This window comes from Dreissena polymorpha, chromosome 2 (genome assembly GCF_020536995.1).
Source record: "Dreissena polymorpha isolate Duluth1 chromosome 2, UMN_Dpol_1.0, whole genome shotgun sequence".
Taxonomy (NCBI): Eukaryota; Metazoa; Mollusca; class Bivalvia; order Myida; family Dreissenidae; genus Dreissena; species Dreissena polymorpha.
In genome coordinates this window covers 118257856-118282052 of record NC_068356.1, presented here as the reverse complement: position 1 = coordinate 118282052, position 24197 = coordinate 118257856, and the positions used below count along the sequence as shown (strand labels likewise).

General features: G+C 38.7%; 3 protein-coding genes and 2 long non-coding RNA genes across 6 annotated transcripts in view; 2 read left to right on the top strand and 3 right to left on the bottom strand.

Moving 5' to 3' along the window:
• LOC127868686 (G protein-activated inward rectifier potassium channel 3-like) overlaps positions 1-24197 on the bottom strand; it is a 318245-nt gene that overhangs the window by 133310 nt on the left and 160738 nt on the right. The window lies entirely within an intron of this gene.
• The window catches only part of LOC127868700 (WD repeat domain phosphoinositide-interacting protein 4-like), a 379045-nt gene that overhangs the window by 233109 nt on the left and 121739 nt on the right, over positions 1-24197 (bottom strand). The window lies entirely within an intron of this gene.
• Positions 1-24197, bottom strand: part of LOC127868704 (collagen alpha-2(VIII) chain-like) — an 82068-nt gene that overhangs the window by 54557 nt on the left and 3314 nt on the right. The window lies entirely within an intron of this gene.
• On the top strand, positions 4700-13217 carry LOC127868722 (uncharacterized). The gene is made up of 3 exons (XR_008044230.1): positions 4700-4777; positions 11890-11974; positions 12962-13217. It is a non-coding gene; the product is annotated as an uncharacterized LOC127868722 (long non-coding RNA).
• On the top strand, positions 7258-9653 carry LOC127868721 (uncharacterized). The gene is made up of 3 exons (XR_008044229.1): positions 7258-8031; positions 8513-8613; positions 9121-9653. It is a non-coding gene; the product is annotated as an uncharacterized LOC127868721 (long non-coding RNA).

The window sequence follows — 24197 nt, the reverse complement described above, 5'->3', positions numbered from 1 at the left end:
TAAACTATATTACCAAAAGGCAAACACGTTGAATGTTCAATTGAAATAAATAGGACTCGGAAAGACGACTAATTGGCTACCTTAAAACAAATGACGACCATATGTATGTTACTGCTCGAACACCATAAATGTTCGATAAATTTGTGGGGCATAAAAAAATCCGGTTTCAAGAAAGTCGACATAACACTATTTCAATTAACGATCTAGGCATAATATTTGTGGGATCGGAACAATGCATTATACAAATATTGGGCACACGTACATATAAAACCAATAGAACACTTACTTTTCTATAAAAACCTTGTCCTCGTTCAAAAAAGCATGTTTTACTTGTTTCGCTAGGCGTTATTTGCCGGTAGGATATTCGGAAAATATTTATTTTGAACTTCGATCATTTATACATTATTACCGATCCATTTTTTTCCAAAATATTTATTATTTGTTTATAAGGTAATAAAAAGTTATGTAATCGAATAAATGTCGAATAAATGTCATATGTAAGCAATATTTAACGAATTCGTATATGCGGATACATACAAATTGCTGACCAAGATGGACGACAGATGAAATTAAATCGGGAGGAGACTCAAATGTATCAAGATTCTATTGAATAAGTGCATTTCACGTAAGTGTCATTGTTATGGAGATAATCTGAAAATGATATATTTTCATGAAATATATTTTAAAACATCATAACCCCTTTGATCGCATGCTATGCAAGTGGAAACTTAGATTTTTTCCAAAATCTATAAATAGCGACTCGTGGGATAGACATGTTTATTTTTAAATACGCATTATGTCGTTGTGGGGCTCTATTGACGCAATTCAATTGTAGTAGTACCTTAAATATAACTGGCCTATACTGTTGGTGGTTTTATTTGGTTCGTGTTTGTTTTTTTAATTTGAGAATTTCCCATTTTTGCTAATTATGACATTATAACTATTAGTGAGTGTTTTGTTGGAAAATGTATATATATATATAGAAAAAAATATGTAATTATTGAAACCATATGTAAATTTCTTTTATTTATTCTGGCTATAACTGATGATTTATATATTTTCATTTTCTTCTATGTGGGGTCATTTTGGCACTAAACATGAACCTTAAGTCGATGAGTTCAACGCCTTGTTAACTAATTCACGGCCGTTAATCACGGGCGCCATCTCTATTTTGTGATGCATTAATAAGTGCGCAAGTAAAAAAAAAACAAAACTGTCTATGAGATCGGCCGTACAATTTGGCCATTGAAATAGTTGAATTGACTTTGTATACTGACTTTAAACGATTACAACACAAGTAATTTAATAAGTTTTCAATCTAGTCCTAGTTCTTCTTGAATGCTCTGAAAACCATCAAGAAGTGCTAGAAAGTTTCTGTTTTTTTCTTCAATTTTTAGAAGTTGTAAATTATTAAATTTTGACAGTTATCCATAAATGTTAGGACATTCAGTCCAATGATTTCCGGCCGGTGTTCAAAGGAAAGAATGTTCATGTCTATTGCAGGATGATACTATAATTTTAATTACGTTACACACAACTATGTTAGTTTGTTTATGGATTAATAGTAGCTTAAGCAAATGTTTTTATGCCGCATAATTTTGGATAAAATGTAAAAATATTTTACGAACAACATGAGAAAGAGTTTCCTTTTTTAATTAAGATACTATGCCATAAGACCAATGTTCGCATGACACGGATGAAATAATGTCATTTGAATGTGTTGAAAGAAAACTGCATTTTACTCAAATATCAATTTTTATGGTGATAAAAAAATAAATTCAAAATAAGTCATTTAAAGACACAAAAGATGTGATCACACGTAGTCTAATTTTTATCTACGAACACAATTATATGGATTAATATACCTGCACTTCATGACAAACATTTCATAAGATGGATATGTGACTTTAAAGAGATAAAAAGAACACAACATTAATTAAACCTTTTTTTTATTTAATAGCTTAGAAAAGTAAATTTTCTACCTTTATTTCAAAGACACAAAATAAATAAAATTACAAAATTGGATATCAGCAAAATATCTTTTGAAAGATTTTTCTTGTTATGATTTGGATAAATATCATTCAATAAACTTGTAGACCAACAAAAACCTACACAGTGTTTAAACTTTAAAATAAAATAAATATCTTCCCAATAATTGTCATCTACAATGCGTGACCAACACTGTATCCTCAAGTTACCTAAATCAGGAGACATAAGAAAACAATTGACAAAATCTCTGAATTAATCCAAACAATGCAACATTGAACGATTAACATTCAACGAATAAATGTTATTTATTTTCCGTAAAAATCCATACCAAATGTTATAATATTTATTTATAGAGTTTTGCCATGCAGGAGCTGCTAACAATTTGTATGATTGACATCATTCCTGCTTATCACAACAAACTATGGATTAATGATAGGTCTAAATCTAATGTTGTAGTTATCTTAATGTATAAAGAGACAAAATAATTGGGAAAAATTATTGGACATTAATAATTTGTAAAGGTAGAGCTTGTTTAAATAGCTCTCCTCTGTAATTTAATTTATGTAGAACTATGTTATATAATTGTATTTTGTATTGTATTTTAGTATATAATTGTTATTGTTTTGAGTATACATTTGTATGTGTGGTTCAAGGTTGTACACTTGCAGACAGGGAATATAGCCGTAATGCTCCAACATAAGACCCTGTCTGAATGGAACCTTAAATAGAATTGGGCTATGAAGACGAGACGTCCCCCAGAGTGGCGTTATGACAATATTTAAAAAGAAAGTTAATAATAATATTTGTACAATAAGGGTTATGACCAAATTTGTCGCCAAACGGTCACCTTAGTAGGGCCACGTAAAAATTGGAAAGTAAAACAGTGTACTGTACAGTTAAAAAGGTGACAAAACATTTATGTTTTGTTGTTGTTGTTTCAGAGTTTATTTACAGGTCCTACTGGCCTCTTCACGAGGTTATGGTAGCCCGACCTGCCCCTGTGACCTTTCAGTGGAGAAAGATTAATTTTTAGAGCCAAAGTAGGTCAAATTTACCCCGGCTTCCCGGGTATTCGCCAAAGAAATAATTTAGATCCAAATAGACCAGTGCACGGTGGCCAATGAGACCTTAATGTGCACTGGTAGTTAGACAATCTCAAAAGACAAATTCATGTCTGAACGCAGCACCGCTGCAGCACACAGCTCCGCCTTTATGGCCCACTTGTTGTCATCAGCCGTCGTCTTCATCCCCGAGACGGTTTCCCCAGCGCGTTGATCGCACTAGGTACCGCCGCCCCGGGGTCCCTCTTCAAAGCCACCCCCTCGATGTTCTTGGGTTCCCCCCGCGCAGAGCACAGACCCAGGTCCGTCCCGAATGTCCCCCACACTGGTGGTCTCGCTGTCCCGCCGTCCCTGGCCCTCTTCAGACGGGACCTCTGGCAGGTCCGGGCCGGCGAACTCTCGACGATAAACAGCGGGTGACAAGTCCGCTGCATCTTGGAGAAGACAGCAATCCCAGCAGTGTGGAAGACGTCCGGCTCGAGGGTGACGGTCTCTGCTGGATTAGCAGAGCCACCCGCAGAAGTTCCCCTCTATAAGGAAATATGTACAGGTGAGAAAATCTTCTGCGGGCGACTCTCGCCTCGGTCGCGACGCGCACGCTCCAGCTGACCAAGATTTATGTTTTGACATAAAGAGTAGCTTATATACATTATTGACAACACTACATGCATTTAATTATGGATAAAACACAAATTGCCACTCTGAGGGGTTAAAAAGAAGGAGTTTTGGAAGTGTAGGCTGGTGTGGGTGGTGGGGGGGGGGGGATGCAAGCAGGGGTAATACAAATGGAAGAGGTATAAGTGAGATAATTCGGGTGTGAAGGTGTGTTTTTATGAGGGTTTTCCCCTTGACCAGAGGGAGTGCACGGTCATTGGAGACAAATAAGAATTACAAATGGAAAACAATACATAACAAATTAAGATAATATGGTATTTGTAATACTGAGATAATCCAGTAACGTAAATTTCATAAGTGTGTGATTTTATGGCAGTTTGTTGGCTTTGTTATCTAACACACTCATCGGTCTCTACGGTATACACCTCCACGATGAAATCTCAGCCACTTACTTAAAAGACAGATGATGGAAACCGGGTGAAATCCTCGTGGTTATTGTGCATTTCATGCATAATATGGTCAAAACATTTTTTCGACACGTAATGCGCTTTAACAAATATCGTTGAATTTATTACGCACAACTGTAAATGTTTCGTTCTCAAATGAGCATTATTCAATTTGTATCCGAAACACGCTTCCGAATTTTAATGCTAACGCGACATTAACAAATTATAGCGTCAAATAAACAGTGCTTTATCCTTTGTCTCAATAAAAAGCGCGCAAAAATTATGCAGACACTTAGAAGGTCCCATGGAAAGTGTGGGTGTATTTTGTGTTGTATAAAAACACGAACATTACGTCAGGCAATTTATGCGTGTTCAGTGAAAAAACCCGCCCCGATAGAACGTTATTTCATCACATCTTTAAATAGCAAAAAAATGCAAAAATGTATTTGATACTTAAGAAAAATGGCAAATGTTTGTGTTTCTTGAAAGTCTTGTGCACTTTTATCGTATGTACCAGAATTTGCTTTAAAACTGGAATATACGGGATTATCGGGTAATGATTGGCGACGGTAGAAGTAGTAAGTATATGCAGTAATAGATAGAAAGCATGGTTGATAAGGATGTATTAAGGAATCGATCGAGACGGGATTATGCGTATCTATGCGGGTAAGGGTAAAACCATTTTTAAACTGTCTCTGGAAAAACCGCAATAAGATTTCAATATGGCAACACTCATTTTAATTTGTTCCCAGTATTTCATAAGAACTTTTCATATTGATCATTTATTTTTTATCATCATCCATAAGGCCACAACAAATTGAAGATTTGTTCTACGGATTTTCGCTTTCAAAAAATAGAGCGAGCGAGCGAAATAAAAATAAATTTATTTTTATTATATTTATGTTAAATCACAGGCGAGCGAAAAGCGAAACATAAAAAATACATATATTGTCTATATAAATTGATATATTTTGCCAAATAAATGCATGATATCTGCAAAATACCAGTAAAAGATCATTTAGTAGTAATAATTGAGTTTAAGCCCATATCAAATGTTTGTAAAAATAAATAAAAAAATCTCCAATAGATGTTGTTCTTACTCACACCAGGTAGTGATGACTTAAATTTACATGGTACACTGTAGTTTTCATTATCAAAGTTATATCAGAAGCTCAGTTTTCTGTCAATGATGGTTTAATAACATGAAACAATAAATAATACAATAAATATTAAGCATAAGCAGTGATTTTTCTTCGCGACATACTTTACAGCCTGTGCGTTTTTGATTGGGGAGTGATAAAGAGCGATAAATAAAACCACGAAATTGGGAAAATTGAATCATTATTATTATGATTATAAATAATCTACCACGGCACGTGACTTGTTTTCTATATACAAAGAAGGAAAACTACTGTTGGTTTTTACCCCGATATACCAACGGTTGTTTAAAGTGACGTCACTTTGATTGTCGGCGCACTGTTTATGAATGAAGTCGACGTCATTTGATTTTAACTGTTGTGGTGACGTCACATTTTCGCGGAAAAGTGGAGGACGTTCGGTTGATATAATTCTCATTTATAACCTTTAAATCGCGGATAACTTATTAATGAAATCGTGTTAGAATCGAAATAATCGACGGGTAACCGTTGGTTATTGCGGTAATAACCAACGGTATGTCGTTCCGATGCTTGTTATCAAACCACTCGGGCTACGCCCTCGTGGTTTAATTCCTACGCATCGGAACTCCATACCGTTGGTTATTACCGCAATAACCAACGGTTACCCGTCGATTATTTCTTAATTCTACCACGGCACGTAACTTGTTTTCTATTTACAAAGAAGGAAAATTACCGTGGGTTATTACCCCCATATACCAATGGAGATACGTATGACGTCACTTTGATTGTCCGCGCACTGCTTATGAATGAAGACGACGTCATTTGATAGTCATTGTTGTGGTGACGTCACGTTTTCGCGGAAAAGTGGAGGACGTTCGATTTATATGATTCTCATTTATAACCTTTAAATCGCGGATAACTTATTAACGAAATCGTGTAAGAATCGAAATAATCGACGTGTAAGCGTTGGTTATTGCGGTAATAACCAACGGTATGTCGTTCCGTTGCGTGTTATCAAACCACTCGGGCTACGCCCTTGTGTTTTAATTCCTACGCATCGGAACTCCATACAGTTGGTTATTTCCGCAATAACCAACGATTACCCGTCGATTATTTCTTAAGAATACCAATTGATAATAAGTGCATGTTAAAGTGCTGCCTAAAATTTATATATTAGAGTGTTAAGGTATTTAACTGCAGAATGATAAAATCAATAAAGCAGCTGAGTTTGTAAACAAAGTTTGACATATTTTTTGAAAATTTTGGCGAGACTTTTTTTAAAGTTACTTTTTGCTATTGGGAAACAGCATTTTTTACATTTTGCAAGTTTAACACAGCCTGTGAGAGGCTGTAATTTTGGGAAAAAAACACTGATATGAAATATCTCGAATGTGTATTAGTTCTTAATATCATAGGTTATGGTATTATACAATACTCATTGCATTGCTTTTGTTAGTTTAGCACTGTTAAAATTAGAAATGAGAAGTTTACGTTTTGTAAAGTAAATAAATCATATCTTCCTAATGAACGAAAAATAAGAAATGGATAGAAAAAGTTTTGTATTTAAAAAAAAGTCAATTAAATCCCAGTAAAGTTGTTTATGTCCAGGAAGTTTGTTCACTTTTTTTACTTATGTTAAATTCATGTTTTTGGGGCACAATGTGCATTTGTACCCGACATTTTTTGTCCAGTTCAACGGCGACGATCATTTGCATGTTAATTTTTTTTCAATACCATCAAGTTTATTGCAAATTTTTACCAATCGTACGCATACCGGCAACATTTCATATACTGATGTCGATGTTGAAATATAAAATTACTAAAATCATCTGTGTGGCAATGACTAATTGCCACGGGGGAAAATTAACATTTTCATATGTGTCTTTGGCCGACATGGCAAGATAAAGGTTACATTACACTAAATCATTGTGTATCCCTCCGTGGTCCATTCGAAAGTAGTGCCTATTTCTAAAGAGTTCCTTTTCTCTTCTTGAATATAAGCCATTTAACAATGTGAGACATGACTTTTGTGGTTATTTGTAATATCCTGTATGTGTCTGGAGTACTTTGATGCCTTGGATTGGAAGCTAACTTAAAAGATGAACTTTTGAGGGTGTGTTTTCTATTGTGTGGGGCTTTTGTCGAAATTAGGATTCCGAAACACGTTTTTCTACGGTGGGTTCATTCGACAGCGATTTACTTTCTTAGAAGTTGCGAGACGGTATGTTTTTGATTGCAATTATTGGAAGATGACAGATCCATCTTTAAAATGATACCAGGTTCGGAAAAATTGATACGTCGAAAAGGCAAGAAAAATGCTGTGAAAGTTGTCAGTTTTATAATGGGACCCTATGGGAATCGGAATTAGTGTAATATAACCTTTAAAAAGCACATTTACTGCAATGTCAAGGTCACATGGATTCGTCTGCAAGCGAGACAAGTAGAACATGAATTTTAATTAATGTTTTGATGATTTGGGTGCTAAAATAGATGAGAGGTGTCAATATTTTGGTCCAAATGGATGTTTTAGGTGGTTTTAGACGGTTCCGTATGGGTGGGGGACCTGGTATTGACAAGTAAGGGTAACATTTCCAACAAATCTTAAATGTAAATATTATTATGTCCATAGATTGAAGTTTCAGGTGGAGAGTAAGATGAAAAATATGCAAAATTACATGCATGCAACCCATTTATGCCATTTTTCTCTTTGTTTGTAGGCCTGACCGTTTGTCCTTGAGCCGTAGATGGTCAACAATCCGCTAGCTGTCTTGCTCTGACTGGTGCACTGGACATGATTTCAATGTGAGTCATCATACTGATTGTTTAATTAACACATGAATTTCAGTTTGTTCGTTAAAGTACTAACTTAGCTGTGTATTTTTACAGTGGACGTAGTGGTGCGGTGCAGGTGGTAGACTAGGTATTTCCATATATACACTATGTTTACAGAATTGCGGCCAGTGGAGCAACATAGCTGATGAGTTAATAGCACTAGTTTTTCAGACAAATAACTTTATTTTCAACCTATAAAGCATATTTAGCTGTAGGTGGGGCCAATTAGCTGTAAGATCTGGCTTTTGTTCTGTTAAGCCCTTAGAGTAATGAATTTCAGAGTGAAGACCATAGCGCCTTTTCCTAGTCAAGTATCGGGCAGCTGTATGTCTTTTCAGAAATGCACATGTCTTTTTAAGCATGTCATTGTGTTTGCTTTTAATAAGATAGGCAATAAACTCATAACCTTTAGACAAATGAGCATCTGTAAATTCAGATTTCACTATTTCAGAGTCAGCCAGACCATGATTGAGCTTAAGGATTGTGCTGCGGATGCAGCCTGTGCAGTTCCGGGAGAAAGTCACTGTCTCGGGCAATGCGGTCTGGTATCAGGTAAGCATTATTGAAAGCCTCACACTTTTGGGGGGTCTGAAGCCTTGTGCTGTCAATGCGATCTGGTTCAAGTACAATAAGAATGCATTCTCAAAGCAGTACTTCATCAGATATGGTTATCTCAAGCTTACAGTTCGCGGGCAGATATGACTTCGATTTGTTCTTGCTAGCAGAACCCCTACAGGCCAAACTATGCGTTAAGCACTATTTTCCACAGCAACCCTTGCAGACAGAAAAGCAATACTTAAAATTACTTCTGGCATTTAATTTCTAATTTCCTACATATCTCTTTTGTATGTTTGTTTGCCCTTTTTTACTCTGACATGCCATCTTGCTCACATTGATGGAGCATACCTGTTTTTGTTTAGAGCCAAGTCCCCGGCTGCTCGAGTTTGCCGTGTCAATAATGAGAAAGCCATGGCATGATGTCTCCTCTATGTGTATACTTATCTCAGTGTTGAACATAATTGCCAGTTTCAGGGGCCTAAACATTTTATTTTATTAAAGGTCTGGATGATCCTTGCCTGACTGCGGGTTTGTGTACACCTCAATCCGACTCTGTGTCCTGAACAGAGGCCGCAGTGGTGCAGCGCTTGTGGACGATCCATCAACATCCTGAAAGGTCAACACTACACTAAGCTGGGAAAATCGATCCTGATAGTCATCCCCAGGTAGTGGAATGAATGTTCACTGAACTACAGAGGAATCACACCCAAATGACTTTCCTGCCACGACATTAGTGTGGCCACTCGCGTAGGAATTCCTTAGCAAACATGCTCTTTTGCATGGTGACTGTGGACATTTTTGCAAAACTTATGCTTTCAACACTGGATTTTAAAGAGAATACTTAATAAAATGTCGCTAACAGGACTTATTTATATGCGAGAGACTATCTGGATGCGCATTAAGTGTCACTTTGTGTCGTAAGCTGTTGAAGGAGCGATTTGCGCCTTTTTAAGTGTTAATTTTGGGTAGCCGGCTTGTATCAGCTTGAAAGCTGAAAATTATGCCTCTCATCATAATAGCATTAATTTTTGTAATTGCAATGTGTATGTTTAGATTGTAGGTGAAGCTTTTAATAATAATTTTCTTAAAAAACATGATTTTATATGCTGTCAGTGAGTTTTTTATTGAAAAAAGTGCTTAAAATTTAAAAAAAGTCTCCTATTTCATCAAGAAAAGTACACTGATTCACAATCAATACATTTATTTGGGCCTTTTGCTGATATATTGGTGAATTTCGCATGCAATGATACCAGTTTTTGCCATGAAAGTTACGCGTAACAATAATTGGAGACGCAAAATCAGCTGTCGTCACTTAGACTAAAAATCATGCATTCCGACTTGACTGCGGCCAATTTAGTCACCGCTTTAAATGGCCATTTTAAGGCCTTTACCCCCATCCGAATGCACTGAAATTGCATATTCATTGTGGAAATAGTTGAAATCTCATGTGGAGAAAGTTTGAAAAAGATAGGACAAAGTTGAGTTCCCTTAAAGGTTACATTACACTAAATCATTGTGTATCCCTCCGTGGTCCATTCGAAAGTAGTGCCTATTTCTAAAGAGTTCCTTTTCTCTTCTTGAATATAAGCCATTTAACAATGTGAGACATGACTTTTGTGGTTATTTGTAATATCCTGTATGTGTCTGGAGTACTTTGATGCCTTGGATTGGAAGCTAACTTAAAAGATGAACTTTTGAGGGTGTGTTTTCTATTGTGTGGGGCTTTTGTCGAAATTAGGATTCCGAAACACGTTTTTCTACGGTGGGTTCATTCGACAGCGATTTACTTTCTTAGAAGTTGCGAGACGGTATGTTTTTGATTGCAATTATTGGAAGATGACAGATCCATCTTTAAAATGATACCAGGTTCGGAAAAATTGATACGTCGAAAAGGCAAGAAAAATGCTGTGAAAGTTGTCAGTTTTATAATGGGACCCTATGGGAATCGGAATTAGTGTAATATAACCTAAACGAAAGCTGCCATGTTTTGTTACCATAAACCGATCTAATAACGCAAAGCGTTATAACAGTATAGGTCGCAAAATACGAAGGCTTAATTAAGCTAAATCAATAAATGAATAGGTTCGCAGAAAATCTGTTGCTGCGGGCGCAAAATAAAAATAAAACTATTTTTATTTCGTTTTCAGGATTTTAGGTGCGGCAAATCCGTCGAACATTTAATCAATTTGTTGTGGCCTAAATAAGCATTTAAAATGTATTTACATTTTCTTTTGAACATTATCGCAAAATGCTGTGAGACACTTTTTCCAATACTCTATCAGAAATTGTGTTTTTGTTTTGTCTTTTTTTTATTCACCCTAGGGTGTGATGAAGATATGAACAAAAGCACCGCATAACGGGTGCCAACACTCTGCTGCGGGTGCAGTTTTGAATAAATGAAAGCTTGTCACAGTATTTTTTTTATAGGTCACAGTGACCTTGACCTTTGACCTTGTGATCCAAAAATGGTTGTTGCGTGTAGAACTCATCAAGGTGCATGTTCATATGAAGTTTCAAAGTTGTAGGTGGAAGCACTTTGATTTTAGAATCAATGTTCAAAAGGTTAACAAAATGTTAAGGTTTTAGCACGGCGCGGACGGCGGACGACACGACACGACACGACGAACTGGCTATGACAATACCTCGGGTTTTCTCCGAAAATAGCCGAGCTAATAATAAGTATGTCAAGGGAAGCTCTGATTTTCTCATTAATTATTTCAAGGTAAAAGAGTAGTTCATTTCATAAAAAATATGTTTCAAAACATAAAAGGTATTGCACATGCTTGATAATAATTTCTTTGTATACCCCGGTATTCGAAGGCATCAACAAATAATCATTTCTTCCAACCCGACCAACCCTATATTTTGTGCGGACCTTTAAAAGCAAAACATTATTTTTTATTTGTTGTTAGAATCAATACTATTCTCAAAAAAATGATTATTTTTAACTTGTAAGTATATGAAAGGGACGTTGCATAGCCAATCAGAAGAGCTTATATCACTGACTGTTCTTTTGCTGTCGGAAATAGATTCTATATTATACAGAAGCTATTTACTACTCGTATTTTTTCCTGAAGAAGTTGTACTTGACATGTTTTTTGATGATAGGTGTACTTGCAATAAAACAAAGCATACAGCAAGAGAATTGTAAACAATGTCACACATACACTCTTAATACTCTCCATTTCTATTTTAATCTGTGCACGGTTCCATGTTTATTGTTTTTATAAAAATTATCATATCCTCTAAAAATAATTATTCTGTCTTCAGATGGCGTAATCTGCGTTAGTCTTTTCAGTGTATATCGACACTGGAATCAAGGGTGCCACTACAAGATCAAAATGCCAGGACACAGGTTCAATATGAGCTATAATATACTTTATAAAGTACTGACTAAATCTAATGCATGGTAACACCATTGCTGTATGGGTTATTATGAATAACCCTGTCTCAAACCTCAGTTGCCTACCAAAGCCGAAAAATGACATAGGTATTAAGCCAGCATTGAACGGGTTTGATTTGCTAAAATAAAATTTATGTGCTATAACTGAATCTATACAACCGACACAAACATTGCAGAAAAAAAATCATTTCACTAGGCCTGTGTGAATCCGTTTGAATGGATGAATGAATCCATAACAATTCTATCAAGCTTGAAACAGTTGGTACAAACAGGTTATTCTTACTGAAAAGACTTTCTTTGATTAAATGACAAAGTTTATTCATCAAATAAAATCCCCTTACATTTACTTATATCTTAAACATCCATCAGCATATCCTACACCCACAACTTCACATTCAAATAGGCACGCACATTCTAAAAATCAATAAGCCAGATCTACATGTAGATCTAAATCCTTTGTCTCACCGTTTCCGAGGTAATGTTTTTCATTATAACATCCAGGATTCATCAACACAAAAACATGTCTTCTTTTTCCTTATTCCTAGACACTCGCTAAAAATCGTGCACACCAAAAAATGACATCTCAGATTATTGGAAATTGACATAATGGCTAAGTCATTTTATGACACAATCAATTAGCTAAATCATAGTGCGGATATCGATTAATTATGTCCCGTTATTAGATCTAACGGTTGGGGTCGTATAAAGCTAAAGCTTATGTAACTGTAGAGTTTTGTTATGAAACAAATCATTAAGTGGAAGGATTAAAAGAAGTCCGTGCACGTGACAGGGGTATTCACCAAGGTGGAATAAAGGCTTTCATTCTATTGGGTGTTGTACCGTCATTGCTGCGGTGAAAATGGGATGAAAGGCTTTATTCAATGTGTGTCTTCAAAGAACACATAAATGTACTTGAAGCATGTACCATATTTTTTTCAGGTGGAAAAAGAGGAAGGGAGGCCCAGAGTGGTATTGACATACCGGGTGTTACAGCACACACGTGTTGTGCTCTGATGTGCACAACCTTCTTCACTGTCAAAGAAGTGGAGGAGATCCGTGAAGAATACTAGACTCTTAACCAAGCAGACCAGAGAAAATACTTGAAACGTGCCATCAGGGATGCCAGAGGTTCTGATAGTCTACATGGACGTGGTGCCTGTGAAGAGGCTTTTTTGATGCTTCTTAATGTTGGGCGCAGGAGGTAATTTTGATGGCATAGGGTATTATTATTAGCTCATCTATTTCTTGAAAAAAAAATATGAGCTATTGTCATCACCTTGGCGTCGGCGTCTGCGTCGGCGTCGGTGTCCGGTTAAGTTTTGCGTTTAGGTCCACTTTTCTCAGAAAGTATCAATGCTATTGCATTCAAACTTGGAACACTTACTTACTATCACGAGGGGACTGGGCTGGCAAAGTTAGATAACTCTGGCGTGCATTTTGACTGAATTATGTGCCCTTTTTATACTTAGAAAATTGAAAAGTTTGGTTAAGTTTTGCGTTTAGGTCCACTTTTTTCAGAAAGTATCAATGCTATTGCATTTCAAACTTGGTACACTTACTTACTATCATGAGGGGACTGGGCAGGCAAATTAGATAACTCTGGCGTGCATTTTGACAGAGTTATGTGCCCTTTTTATACTTAGAAAATTGAAAATTTTGGTTAAGTTTTGTGTTTAGGTCCTTTTTATTCCTACAGTATCAAAGCTATTGCTTTCATACTTGCAACACTTACTAACTATCATAAGGGGACTGTGCAGGCAAAGTAATGTAACTCTGACTGGCATTTTGACAGAATTATGTGCCCTTTTTATACTTAGAAAATTGAAAATTTGGTTATGTTTTGTGTTTAGGTCCACTTTATCCCTACAGTATCAAAGCTATTGCTTTCATACTTGCAACACTTATTAACTATCGTAAGGGGACTGTGCAGGCAAAGTTATGTAACTCTGACTGGCATTTGGACGGAATTATCGGCCCTTTATTCTTAGAAAATTGAAAGTTTGGTTAAGTTTTGTGTTTTGGTCCACTTTACCCCTAAAGTGTCATAGATATTGCTTTCATACTTGGAACACTCGCAAACTATCATAAGGGTACAGTAAAAGAACAAGTTGCATAACTCTGGATGTCATTTTTACGGAATTATTGCCCTTTTTTTACTTAGTAACTTTGAATATATGGTTAAATTTTGTGTTTCGATCCACTTTACTTCTTAAGTATCAAGGCTATTGCTTTCAAACTTCAAATACTTTCATGCTATCATGAGGTTACTGTACCTGGCAAGTTGAATTTTACCTTGACCTTTGAATGACCTTGACTCTCAAGGTCAAATTATTAAATTTTCCTAAAATTGACATAACTTCTTTATTTATGATTAGATTTGATTGATACTTTGACAAAACTACTCTTACCTGACATACCACAATAGACTCCACCCAAACCATTGCCCGTGCCCCCCCCCTTCCCCCCCCCCCGAAACCCCCCCTCCTATATTTTTTTTTAAGATCATCTCACAAATGACCACCACACCCTCACACTATACCCCCCCCACCCCCTCCCCAATTTTTTTTTTTTAAACGGTTAAAAAACAAAACTATTTATTTTGATTATTTTATGTTTGAAATACCGTCCAACCATCGCACCCGAGAATCCCCCCCCCCCCCGACCCCCCTTCCCCCCACCCGAATCCCCCCCCCAATTTTTTTTTATCTCACAAATTACCATCACACCCTCACACTTTACCCCCCTCCTCACCCCCCCCCCCCCCAATTTTTTTTTTGAAACGGTTAAAAAACACAAATATTTATTTTTATTATTTTATGTTTGAAATACCGTCCAACCATAGCACCCAAGAATCCCCACCCCCCCCCCCACCCCCCACCCCCCGATCATGTTATAAATGTTCACACCCCCACACAATGCAACCCTCTTCACTCCACCCCTCCCTCCTTTGTGATTGAAAATGAGAGTCCCTTCACCTTTAAAAAGAAAATAGATGAGCGGTCTGCACCCGCAAGGCGGTGCTCTTGTTTTTTACTATTAGATAGTTATATATAAAATTGGTCCATTCTTAAAGTCTGGCAGCAAATATTTTCATGTTTGAATGATACATTTTGAAATCTAGCCAAAGTGTAAGCAATGTGTCAAAACAACCATGGCTGTAGCTCTTAATTTAGGGTTGTGTTAAAGAAGAGGTCAAAGGCCAATAATGATGAAAATGAGTTTGTGAAAACTGTTATATCAAAATGGAATTTAAAGGATTGTTCAACAACAGTTACTGAACAAGTGTGTTTATCTAAGATAGTGGTTTTAATTTCACTATTGATCAATGGAGTGTTTACTAAATTAGCACACAGGTTAATGAGGTGGAGATCAAGGATGCCATATTTGGACCTGGACTAATCCTGTGGTAAATGAAGGCTGATATGTTAGACGCATTTTGTGGGGAAACTCTAATCCATTTACAGGGCCAATAGCACTGTCAGTTACTTTATGTAAGAGAATCATGAAACGATAGACTAAAGTTGATTTCAAATGATGACAAAAACTTTTTTGATTTCAGATTCTTGGACACCAAGAACTTGAAGAAGGGTAGTATTTGTCTGGAAGTTATCTCCCTGTTTATTATTATTCATGACCAGTTATAGTAATTGACAGATATAGAGAGGTCTGTGTATGTATATACCGGTATAAATACCCGAAGCCTGGTGGGGGGTAGCATTGGGTGCGTTTGCACCCAATGTTTTTTGACGAGTAAAAAAATATTTGAACTATAAGATGCACCCAACTTTATTCGACGCAAAAACGATTATTGACCTTTTCCCGGAATCCAGTGAGTCTTCTTATTTAAGTGTTACAATAATGTTGAATTCAATATGCTACCAACAGGAAAGAGAGAACATTTTAGATTATTATAAATGGAATGTTATGCCAGCTTCCGAAAATGACGGAAATCAATAGACACCCGTCTACTATTGACGAACACTTATGAGTCACTGGTTAATAATTTTATTTCATTATACCACGATTTATAACAATGAACGATTGTACACAGCATTTTTGACAGACTGCGTTGTCTTTTTGTTATATCCTCGTACAACCATTTTCGGATCAACTTAAGGGTTTTCAGACAAAAAATATCAGCTATGCTCAAGAAAGGATCATTTTTTGTTGTTGTATGGCAAGAAAACAAATCATTTCTACAAAGCAATCTAGCTTTTTTGTAGTTTACCAACACCTTATGGCATCTGTTGTGCTCCACATACAGAACTGCCCATAATGTTTTAATTATGTCAAACTTGACACTAGGAAAAATTCCATACTTTGAAACAGTTGTTTTAATGAATTTAAAACGTTATAACATATATGATCAGGTGGACGTTAACGTTTAATGTTCATTATCAGTGACGGATCTTGAACATACGGGCAAATAAGTCCATATTTTTTCTTCAAAGTCCTGTTATACATAAATAAGGGCTTTGAGACGATAGGACCAGTAGTTTGTGGTTAAAGGGTCTTTATGAAGCCTTAATTGTTGTCTTCTGAAATTCGTTTGGAAAATGATAGCTAATTTGTTAAAAAATAATGTCAAAAAATAAAAGTTACCAGTTATAACTTTTGTTTCTGTTTAGTATTGATGCAGATTAGAGAAGACCCAGTTTTGTCAATCAGTGTTTGTTGTAAAAACCACTATTAGCACGTCTAGAGCAATGCTAGGCCTCGGGTACTATCCATCGTAGCAGACAAACAGTTGTTTTGAAAAAAAGTCAAATATTTCCTTTTAATTTGCTTGATTTAGGAATGGTAGAATTTTGCAATGGTGAAATACACCAATGTTATCAAGATATCAATAAATAATGATATTGTATGCAGTTCTTATTGTTGATTTTATATTCTATCAATGTGTTGTTTCATATGTAAACAAAGTGTGTGCGCGCATACTAGCTTCGGGTATAAAATTATGTATTTCCGTGACTGATCAAAAAAGGTGGTTATTGAAAAACGGCAGTGGGGAATACACGTATGTTATATCATATTCATGTCGATCAGTCACTAAGTATAGTCAATGAATGTGAATTTTATAAAAATGCTATATAACTTCAGTCTCTGAATTCAGATGAAAGGCCACCAAAATGCAGGATTTTACTTTTCATTTTCAAAATGTTCTAGAGGGAGGACCTCCAAACCCCCGATAGGAGGAAGGGGACAACCCCTCCACCACCTACCCCATTCGCCACTTCGTTGCTCAATGACAATCGTTGATGGGCAAATTCGCAACCCCCTTTTCAAAACTCTGGCTACGGACCTGGTATATGTCTGCAAGTTATCTCACTGTATATTATTATTCATGACCAGTTATAGTAATTGGAAGATATAAAGAGGTCTGTGTCTGTATACCGGTATATGACTGGTAGTTATATCATTGTTTATTATTTTTCATGACCAGTTACAGTAATTGACAGATATAAAGAGGTCTGTGTCTGTATACTGGTATATGTCTGAAAGTTATCTCACTGTATATTATTATTCATGACCAGTTATAGTAATTGACAGATATAAAATCTGGGCCTGTATTCATAAAGCTCCCAAGCAAAAACTTTAAGAAAGTCCTTAAATCATGAAAATTCCTCCAGCTCTTTCATTTTGAAAGCTGTTTTGCATTACATTGATTTATTCTGAATTATACTGCATACAATACAGGCATACTAATTGGGTATTAAATAATAAAAATTACTGGAAGTAGATTATCGCATTGAATCTGAAATTCGGACTTTATATAATTTACATATACATATTGTTAACTTCTGTTTTGTGTTTTATTTGTATTCATCTACCTGATAATTGATTTCAATATTTGTCAACAATACATTCACCGACTACAGTCTCTTTTGAAATAAAGAACTTCATCAAGTAAATTAAAGAACAGTGTTTATTATCAACCTTAAATATAGCAATAGGGGAGTATTCAAATAATAGAACCGGTATAAAATAAATCAGTGTGAACATAAAACAGAATAAGAGCATGCCAACAGCGAAAAACTGTAAGGTTTAAGCCTAATTAATTTATATACTTTATTAATTTAATAAATTTACTTTAGGTTGTGGGATTTAAAATCGGGAGCAAGAAAGCCAACAATGCCTTGCGCTCTGTTAGTAGAGAGAGTGCAGGTGGCAGGGGGGATTATGTTCAGCCCAAGGTGGAGGCAAGTGCTGCAGGACAGGACGAGTAACAGCCAGGTAAGACAGATGACAATGCCTCGTGAACTGTGAGTAGAGAGAGTGCAGGTGGCAGGGGGTATTATATTGAGCCCAAGGTGGAGGCAAGTGCTGTGGGAGAGGACGAGGAACAGTTAAGTAAGACAGCTGGAAATGCCTCATGCACTGTGAGTAGAGAGAGTTAAGGTGGCAGGGGAGATTATGTTGAGCCCAAAGAGGAGGCAAGTGCTGCTGGAGAGGACGAGGAACAGCCAGGTAAGACAGCCGGCAATGCCTCTCGCTCTGTGATTAGAGAGAGTGCAAGTGGCAGAGAAGATTATGTTCAGCCCACGGTGTAGGCAAGTGCTGCAGGAGTGGACGAGGAACAGTCAGGTAAGACAATTGGCAATGCCTCATGCACTGTGAGTAGAGAGAATGCAGGTGGCAGGGGTGATTATGTTGAACCCAAGGGGGAGGCAAGTGCTGCGGGAGAGGACGAGGAACAGTCAGGTAAGACAGCCGGCAATGCCTCGCGCACTGTAAGTAGAGGGAGTGCAGGTGGCAGGAGGATTATGTTAAGCCCAATGTGGAAGCAAGTGCTGTGGTAGAGGACGAAGAACAGTAAGGTAAGACAGCTGGCAATTCATCACGCACTGTTATTAGAGAAAGTGCAGGTGGCAGGGGGATTCTGTTGAGCCCAGGGTAGAGGCAAGTGCTGCAGGAGAGGACGAGGAACAGCCAGGTAAGACAGCTGGCAATGCCTCGCGCACTGAGAGTAGAGAGAGTGCAGGTGGCCGGGGAATTCTGTTGAGCGCAAGGTGGAGGCAAGTGCTGCAGGAGAGGACGAGAAACAGTCAGGTAAGACAGCTGGCAATGCCTCACGCACTGTGCGTAGAGAGAGTGCAGGTGGCAGGCGGTATAATGTTGAGCCCAAGGTGTAGGCAAGTGCTGTGGGAGATGACGAGGAACAGTCAGGTGAGACAGCCGACAATGCCTCATACACTGTGAGTAGAGAGAGTGCAGGTGGCAGGTGGGATTCTGTTGAGCCCAAGGCGGAGACAAGTGCTGCGGGAGATTACGAGGAACAGTCAGGTAAAACAGCTGACAATGCCTCACGCACTGTGAGTAGAGAGGAGTGCAGGTGGCAGGGGGTATTATGTTGAGCCCAAGGTGTAGTCAAGTGCTGTGGGATAGGACGAGGAACAGTCAGGTAAGACAGCTTGCAATTCATCATGCACTGTGAGTAGAGAAAGTGCAGGTGGCAGGGAGGGATTATGTTGAGCCCAAAGTGGAGGCGTGTGCTGCGGGAGATAACGAGGAACAGTCAGGTAACACAGCTGGCAATGCCTCACGCACTGTGAGTTGAGAGAGTGCAGGGAGCAGAGGGGATTATGTTGAGCCCAAGGTTGAGGCAAGTGCTGCAGGAGAGGACGAGGAACAGTCAGGTAAGACAGTTGGCAAAGCCTCGTGCACTGTGAGTAGAGAAAGTGCAGGTGACAGGTGAGATTATGTTGAGCCCAAAAATGAGGCAAGTGCCGCAAGAGAGGACGAGGAAGAGTCAGGTTAGACAGCTGGAAATGCCTCACGCACTGTGAGTAGAGAAAGAGTGCAGGTGGCAGGGGGGGGATTATGTTGAGCCCTAGGGGGAGGCAAGTGCTGTGGGAGAGGACGAGGAAGAGTCAGGTAAGACAGCTGGCAATGCCTCACGCACTGTGAGTAGAGAGGGTGCAGGTGGAAGGCGAGATTATGTTGAGCCCAAGGTGGAGGCAAGCGCTCCAGGAGAGGACGAGAAACAGTCAGGTAAGACAGCCGACAATGCCTCACACACTGTGAGTAAAGAGAGTGCAGGTGGCAGGTGGGATTCTGGTGAACCCAAGGTGGAGGCAAGTGCTGCGGGAGATGACGAGGAACAGTCAGGTAAGACAGCTGACAATGCCTTACGCACTGTGAGTAGAGAGGGGTGCAGGTGGCAGGGGGTATAATGTTGAGCCCAAGGTGGAGTCAAGTGCTGTGGGATAGGACGAGGAACAGTTAGGTAAGACAGCTTGCAATGCATCATGCACTGTGAGTAGAGAGAGTGCATGTGGCAGGGGGGATTATGTTGAGCCCAAAGTGGAGGCAAGTGCTGCGGGAGAGGACGAAGAACAGTCAGGTAAGACAGCTGGCAATGCCTCACGCACTGTGAGTAGAAAGAGTGCAGGTGACAGGCGGTATTATGTTGAGCCCAAGGTGTAGTGTAGGCAAGTGCTGTGGGAGATAACGAGGAACAGTCAGGTGAGACAGTCGACAATGCCTCACACACTGTGAGTAGAGAGAGTGCAGGTGGCAGGTGGGCTTCTGTTGAGCCCAAGGTGGAGGCAAGTGCTGCGGGAGATTACGAGGAACAGTCAGGTAAAACAGCTGACAATGCCTCACGCACTGTGAAAAGGGAGGAGTGCAGGTGGCAGGGGGTATTATGTTGAGCCCAAGGTGGAGTCAAGTGCTGTGGGATAGGACGAGGAACAGTCAGGTAAGACAGCTTGCAATTCATCATGCACTGTGAGTAGAGAAAGTGCAGGTGGCAGGGGGGATTATGTTGAGCCCAAAGTAGAGGCGAGTGCTGCGGGAGATAACGAGGAACAGTCAGGTAACACAGCTGGCAATGCCTCACGCACTGTGAGTTGAGAGAGTGCAGGGGGCAGACGGGATTATGTTGAGCCCAAGGTGGAGGCAAGTGCTGCAGGAGAGGACGAGGAACAGTCAGGTAAGACAGTCGGCAAAGCCTCGCGCACTGTGAGTAGAGATAGTACATGTGGTGACAGGGGGGTTATGTTGAGCCCAAAGTGTAGGCAAGTGCTTCGGGAGAGGACGAGGAACAGTAAGGTAAGACAGCTGGCAATGCCTCACGCACTGTGAGTAGACAGAGTGCATGTGGCATGGGGGGATTATGTTGAGCCCAAAGTGGATGCAAGTGCTGCTGGAGAGGACGAAGAACAGTCAGGTAAGACAGCTGGCAATACCTCACGCACTGTGAGTAGAGAGAGTGCAGGTGGCAGAGGGTATTATGTTGAGCCCAATGTGGAGGCAAGTGCTGCAGGAGAGGACGAGGAACAGTCAGGTAAGACAGTTGGCAATGCCTCAAGCACTGTGAGTAGAGAGAGTGCAGGTGGCAGTGAAATTATGTTGACCCCAAAGTGGAGGCAAGTGCCGGAATAGAGGACGAGGAAGAGTCGGGTAAGACAGCTGGAAATGCCTCACGCACTGTGAGTAGAGAAAGAGTGCAGGTGGCGGGGGGGATTATGTTGAGCCCTAGGCGGAGGCAAGTGCTGTCGGAGAGGACGAGGTAGAGTCAGGTAAGACAGCTGGCAATGCCTCACGAACTGTGAGTAGAGAGAGTGCAGGTGGAAGGCGAGATTATGTTGAGCCCAAGGTGGAGGCAAGTGCTCCAGGAGAGGACGAGAAACATTCAGGTAAGACAGCTGGCAATGCCTCGCGCACTGTGAGTAGAGATAGTACATGTGGTGACAGGTGGGTTATGTTGAGCCCAAAGTGTAGGCAAGTGCTTCGGGAGAGGACGAGGAACAGTAAGGTAAAAAAAGCTGGCAATGCCTCACGCACTGTGAGTAGAGATAGTGCATGTGGCATGGGGGGATTATGTTGAGCCCAAAGTGGATGCAAGTGCTGCTGGAGAGGACGAGGAACAGTCAGGTATGGGGAAAAAATCTCTCGGTTCCTACCATTGGGACATATCTGTTGTGTATTTCTGCTTTGCAGGTTATCTGAATAATTTAGAGTATAGGAACACTAGGTCTAGCAATGCTTTTTAATACAATTTATCTGATAATTATAGTCCAAAAACAAAATTTGACAAGGGGGGTATATTGGAGTCAATATGTTTTTCGGTCTGTTTTTTGGTTTGTTTGCGTAAAAGATTATAAGTTAGCGGAGCAAACTTTCTCCTCATTTCTGAAGCCATCAACTTGAAACTTAAGATATGTCATCAACATGTAGTAGATGTGCGAGATACTTTCATTCTCAATAATCTGTATGTTTCTGAGTTATTTGTCCTTTAGCCATTTTTATGCCAGAAGCATAAAATATACTGTTTGTGGACTGAACTACTTCTTCATTGCTATAAGGAATAAATTTAAACTTGAAATATGTAGTCACTATAAAGTGATCTGTGTACAGATGCAAGACACATTTTTACAGCACAGGTGGAAGTAACGTACCCAGGATAGTATTTTTCATATAAATATATTTTAGGAGCCCAATATATTCAAATAAATATATAAAATCATGTTTAATGAGAAAAAAAATGACTTAGAGCCATGAAAAAAAAATCCCCACCCTCTGATATTGGAATCATAACAAGGTCATTAACTAGACTTTATTATAGAACTGTCTTCGCGGGCCGCAAAAATGTCAAAAATAGCTTTAATCCAAAGCATCCCTTGATCCTCATATGGGCCATTGGACAACCTTTCAAAAAAAGTTAACTTCAAAAATATCTGTCCAGCCGTTAACTCACAGTCCGTCGAAAACCGAGCAATATTTCGAGTCCGTTTGTCAACCCGAATAAATCTTCTACAGACTTTCAAACAATATTTTTGAGGTTTTGCCCCTTAATCGATAGCTCGCGTCCTATTCCTTTGAAACAACGAAGCGTGTCAAATAATGCATGCATATGCAACCACTTACCCCTAAAAACTTATTCCAAAATGTTATATTTTCTTAGCAACAACTGTTATAACTCTAAATTTGATTTACTTGAAAACGAAAGTAGCCATCGTTCTTGAACCCGGCTTAGCAGTGAATTACACGGACAGAGCCAGGCACATAAATATCCAATCAACAAAAACAACGATGTTTTAATAAATGTAAATAAATGAAAAATACTTATCATTCTGATTGTATTGGAATAAGTTTTAAGGGGTAAGTGGTTGCATGTGTATGCATTATTTGACACGCCTCGTTGTTTTAAAGGAATAGGACGCGAGCTATCGATTAAGGGGCAAAAACTCAAAAATATTGTTTGAAAGTCTGTAGAAGATTTATTCGGGTTGACAAACGGACTCGAAATATTGCTCGGTTTTCGACCGACTGTGAGTTAACGGCTGGACAGATTTGTTTAAAATGAAGTTTTTTTTTAAAGGTTGTCCAATTGCCCATAGGAGGATCAATGGATGCCTTTGATTAAAGCTACTTTTGACATTTTTGCGGCCCGCGAAGACAGGTCTATGATAAATTCTAGTTAATGACCTTGTTATGATTCCAATATCAGAGGGTGGGGATTTTTTTTCACGGCTCTTTGACAATTTTTTTCTCATTAAACATGATTTTATGTATTTATTTGAATATATTGGGCTCTTAAAAAAATAAATAACAAAAAAATACTATCCAGGGTACGTTACTTACACCTGTGTTTTACAGTGGTCAACTTATTCTAATAGAATGGATTATACTTTGATTGTTAGAAGTAGTAGGGGATTTACAACACTAAAAATGGGGAGATATTTGCTTTATGTGCGAAGATGTTTACAAGGTAATAGTAGAATGGTACTTTTAGTTGATTCAAGCTCGTGGCTTCAACAATTTACCACACTATAGCCTCATGATTAGAGTGACTAATGCTAATCCAGCAGGAACTGCCTCTGATCTGGAGATGCTTCAGAAGGATCCCAACTTTCCGCTCTACTTAGTGAAGACTTTTGAGGCTCTCCCATTGTGAGTCACACTCTTTGTTGCTCGCATTCCGTAACAGTCAACAGTTTATTTCAAATATTTACTTGCTGTACATTTCATGTCAGTGAAATTTCTGTAGAAATATTTTTTTGATAATTGTGTATCAAAGCGCTGGCCCAAAAAAGTTGTCACCACTTTTTCGCGACGTGAAAACCTGTCGGTTAATCTGACTTTATTATCCCCGCCGAAATTTCGGTAGGGGATATAGTAATAGTCTCCGCCCGTCTGTCCGTATTTCCGTCTGTCCGTGCATCTGTCT